This window comes from Tupaia chinensis, unplaced genomic scaffold, assembly GCF_000334495.1.
Source record: "Tupaia chinensis unplaced genomic scaffold, TupChi_1.0 Scaffold000414_1, whole genome shotgun sequence".
NCBI lineage: Eukaryota > Metazoa > Chordata > Mammalia > Scandentia > Tupaiidae > Tupaia > Tupaia belangeri.
The window spans coordinates 1415687-1420896 of record NW_006159919.1 but is presented as its reverse complement, the minus strand read 5'-3'; the positions used below and the strand labels follow the sequence as shown (position 1 = coordinate 1420896).

Here is a 5210-nt window from a genome sequence, read left to right as displayed (position 1 = left end):
GACAGCAGTGAATCAATAGAGAGGCAGGATGTTAATGAGAAATAGATATGGTTTATTACCTGTTGATGATGACATGTATAGTATTCTCAACTGAACCGGTATGGGAAGTATTTCATGATGGGTGAAGAAGAAAAAAAATTATGATGAAAATAAAAAAAAAAAAAAAAAAAAAAAAAGAAGTATATAGAAAAGAGGGAGGGCTTGTTGATGCATTAATCAGTAAATACTTTTTGAGCGCCAAAAAAAAAAAAAAAAAAAAAAAAATAATTTTTTATTGCCCAGGATAATTTTTTTCCCTGTGCCTTGCTGTTTATTTTGTTTTCTTCTTTTAAAAAGAGTAACTATAAATTCAAGCTTAGGGATGCTTGCCCTTGTCTGGGGCAGGGGAATAAAACAACTAAACAACATGTTTACATGTTTGCTAACCTGATCTTGTTAAAGAGAGAGATGGTACTTATGTTGCAAGAGAAAAATTTATACCATCAGTGACACAGGTCTAAGCCTGGTGGTACTAAGAAGAAATAAAAGCATTGTTGACAAAATTATAATCTGTTGTGGTCATTGGCAGAAAAGGAGCCCTTATAAAATTTTAAATAACAGTTAACTCTGTTAGGAAATTCTGAAGTGTCTTTACAAGTCAGAAAAGGAAAAAGATTAGTAAAACACCTCAACAGAGTTTTAATGAATACTGGAGCTGAGAGTTACTGGAATTGTATATGTAAAAATAGGGTCTTAGGTTGGTCATGCTTACAGAGGTCTTAAGTTTAAATAAACTACTGTGATCATATACCACTTCGCAGGTCACACATTTCCAGGGGCACTTCTTTCCCTCAGCTGGAGCTGGCAGAAGGCATGCCCAGTCATTTTCCAATGTAGATACCTAGTCCCAAAGCCAAAACATGAGAAAGGAAGAGGGATGGAATGAACATTTTCAAAAATTCTACAGAAAAAATACCCCTTTTCTTAATTGCTCAACTTTTCTCATATTTAAAGACATAGAACATTTAGGGTACCTGAAGTAGAACTCCCTGGGTGGAATGTTTTCAGGTCTACTGAATCTGAATTGTTGTTCTTTTTTTTTCTTTTAGAGAGATCTTTGCTATAGGTTGTGTGCACTTGCCAGAGAGACAGAAAGTGAGAAATCACCCCCTGGGGGGATGGTCACCTGCAATCCCTTCTCCTCCAATCTCTTCTTGGGAATTTGGGCATGCACGTACATGTACCTGGTGTCGGTTTTCAAGCCACTGGGTCCAGGACTTGAACTGTGGTCAACTACCTGGGAGTCTAGCAATGTAACCATTACACCATCTGCTGGTTCCCTAAACTTTTCTTTAAAGCCTCAACAAATTCTTTCTCTCCTACAACTTCTTCTGACTGAGAGCTGTGGTCCCTGGTGAACATTTCCACCTCAAACATGATCTGCTCATCTTCTTGTGGGAAAGGACTAATAGTGAGAACTGTCTTTCGAACTGTTTTGTCCTGATTCATGTTGCTCATCCAAAAGAATTTTCTCCATGTCTCCATTGTGGATGGAGGATGAGGAAGGTATGTGGTCCCTCCCGTTTTTCACACTGTCATTATCATTGCTGGTGCTGCTTTTCATTGGTAGCTCCACCCATGAACTGTTGAGGCCAACTGGAGAGGGTAGGGGTTGCTTGTTCTGCTCAGAGTGGTTGTTGTTGGGCAGGGGCAGCAGCAGCTTGATTAATCAAGACAACACGGTTGGGAGGTTGGAAGAGCTGCAGCTGCAGCAGGACTGTCTCAGGTTCTCAGATAGCAATGCCACCTCTGCCTCCTGTTTACAAGGACTCTTCTGATTATATTGGGCCCACTTAATAATCCATTTGAAGCTTCTTACACAACTGCAAAATCTCTTTCTTGTTTATATGTGAGATAAACATATTCACAGTTTCCAGAATGCTATGGTTTGAATGTATCTCTCCAAAATTTATCTGTGGAAATTTGGTTATATTGTGAAAACATTAAGAGACTTAATCTGATTACGATGTTCAAGGTGGGACATTTGGGAGATGAGCAGACAACAGGATGGTGCATTTATACGAGGAAAGAGACAGAAGCAAATGAACATATGTCCTGTCTCACCCTCTGCCATGTTATCTACTGTCAAGAAGACATCACCAGATGCAGCCTCTTGGAATTCAGACCTTAAAATCCATTAATTAAAGGAACATCTGGGACTAGCAGTTGGCGTGATGGCTGTGTCGCTGGACTCCCATGTAGTTGACCGTGGTTTGAGTCCCAGACCCAGTGGCTTAAACTCACACCAGGAGCGTGTACATCCTTGTCCAAGATCCTTGAGAAGAGAATGGAGGAGATGGGATTGCAGTGTGGCATCCCCCTTGGGGGTTGATTTTTCGCTTTCTGTCTTTCTGTGTCTCTGTTTTTTCTGGTGAGTGCAAGTGCCCTATAGCAAAAACCTCTCCAATAAAATAAAATAAAATATAAAATAAAATAAAGAAACCTATTCTCTTAAATTACCCAGACTTGGGAATTTTCTGTTATCAGTAACACTAAGAATAGAAAAGAACATGTGAGTTTATTATGGGGTATGCAGAATATTTACTTATAAAGATACACAAAAACAGAGGGTGTCCAATGATGGGTCACGTGACTATTCTATGACTGCCACAGCACCTCCTAGAGGCCCAGCTTAGTTGACTGGAGGAAGGACACTTGCATAAAGACTGAAGTCCAACAGCTTACTCATTCAGTTCATTCTTCCGTGGTTTTCATCTCTATCTTGCATAATTATTTTCCTTTATTATTAAATTTTATGCTATCTTTCTGCTCTGTTAAATACAGATTGTTTTCTTTGACCTAAAATTATGAGATTATAATTTGGTAGTAAATGTCATGCCTCCATGAACGCATTAAATATTGCTGACTTGTCTTGATAGTCTATGCTTTGATGTTCTTCTATTTCTCTGGAGGACCATCTAGCCTTTTAAAAGAGCACTGCTTCACATTTGCTAAGACATAAATTGGGGAACTAGCTCTCTTCTGTATTATTACTTTAACTGTGATCCTCCCAAGCAGCAAGAAGATATCTACAGCATCATGGTGAGGATTTGTGTAGGAAAATCCTAATCAGGAAAGAAAGAAAACAGCACCGTAAGCTAACTGGTTCTATTTCTACATTCTGTTTCTCCATTGTAAAGAAACAATGATTTGGATTGGATTTTCAAGAAGGGAAAAATGAAGTCAAGAGAGAGGCTAATTTTAGAAATTTAGTTTAGATTGAGCTTACTTTGTGCATCTGCATGACCTCTCCCCTCTTACAGAATCAGAAAAGTAACTGTCACTGTTAGCCTGTTTACTTAAAATCGGTTTTTGGCATTTTAGCTGGCACATTCTGATTGTCATTAAAAAAATTTTTTTTCAACATAATTCCATCTACTTACTTTGGGATTGATGTATATTCATTTCTGTTCTCCTAGAGTGGCATTTAAAAACTTTGATCTGATATCACAGTTATTCTAACACTGGAAGATTGAATTCAAATTTCATTTTTGTTTTATTTCATTTCATTTTATCTCCTATCTCCTTCATAGAGGATCATGAAAAAAAAATCCAGCATCAAGGCCTTTGGGATCTGTGTGTGTACGTGTGCGAGTTTGTCTATCTGGCCTATAGCTGGCAAGCTTAATAAGCACAGGAAAACACCCTGGGACAGGTAAATGAATACATTTGTGGTATTTGTATTGTAGCCAGGTTGAAGTAGGTAAATGACAGAGAATGATAGCTACTACTATTGACTGGGAACAATAGACAATGCTCGGCACAGAGATACGTGAACTCTGTCAGGGCTAGGTCTGTCAGCCCTAGGAGGTGGGGTTATTATTCTCCTTTTTCGGAAGAGAAATCTGAAGCTCAGAGAAGTTATGTAAACTTTTTCAGGCCACACAAATTTTGTATTCAATTGAATTTCATGTCATCGGCAGTAAGACTCAATATGATTTTATTTACCGCTAGGAAAGAAATATCCCCACAACTATAGCTTGGTGAATTTTAAGAGTCCTTTTCAATTTTTATTACACCCTTTTTGAAACGCATTCTTAAACATATTTTGGCCTTGATTTCTCTTATATATGTCTCTTATGCACATGTGAAAAGTAAATGAAATGTTAGTTAAGGTATTTATAAACTTTGCCTTCTGCGTCTGGCTTGAATGATTTTCCAACTTGGAGTCCTCAACTTTGTGACTGGCTGCACAAGAGAATGCTCTTTGCCATCAAGCACATTGGTAATGTTGCATTTCCTAAGAGATTTTTCCACTCTTATCTCCAGAATCCCCTTGTGAGCCATTTCACGGTTTCATGCCTGGGTACAGGCAATGACAATTATGGCCAACTGCTGCTGGCTGACGGTGACTGTAGGGTGTATTCCAATTTCAAAATATTAAGATGTGAGTACATATGTGTCTCTAGGTTCAAATTTAGGTCTGCCTCTCTCTTGCCCAGATACAAAGGACAGGCTTCCGTCATTGGGTCCCAGAGGTCAGTGGCTCCCCCCCACCCCCAGGGCTGGAGCAAGTGCTAGATTGTCTTGCAGTCTAACTTCTCCAGTCCCTTATCTTCCTCAACTGCTGATACTTCCTAGTTCCATTTCAACCACTCATAAATCCAGTTCTGTAGACCTTTGGGGAAAAAGGAAAACTCGAAATCAAATGAACTTTTTCTGGTTGTTGCTGCCAAAACCTCCCTGATTATTTCAGCGGAGGTTCTGCAGAGCACACATTCCACAAACATCAGAATCCAGTGTGTCCTCTTGAAGACTCCAGACTGTGAAGATTCTGCTGATTGATTCTGTGTAAGGAAACTGATTAAGGAAAAAATGTGCGGTATCCCAGATTCAGTCAGACATCACTCTGAGGAGCTGAGTGTCCTCAACTTCCTGTGGTTGCCGGGCTCTGACTAGCATCCATGACCTGACGCTGGTAGCTAAGCTGGGCTGAGAAATACCATAATCTTTGGGAAAAACCCTCACATCTATAGGTTTTAAAGGGGGAATTTACAGCATTATAACTGAATCTTAACACATAATTCAATCTGCCTGGATAGATGCCCTTTTTGCCCAACGCACAGGATAAAGTATACCAAGGAAGGTTGCCCAAGATATTCATGTTTTGTGCCTGAAAACGCATATGTGTATATTTTCCATTTTGCCCTTTTCAGTTTTCTTTGAGCACT

The 5210-nt window shown here is 39.2% G+C and overlaps 1 pseudogene; it reads right to left on the bottom strand.

Annotated features, from left to right (window-relative positions):
• Positions 1-830: 830 nt before the first annotated feature.
• Positions 831-1714, bottom strand: LOC102498107 (BCL2/adenovirus E1B 19 kDa protein-interacting protein 3-like pseudogene; annotated as a pseudogene).
• Between the last annotated feature and the right edge of the window lie 3496 nt (positions 1715-5210).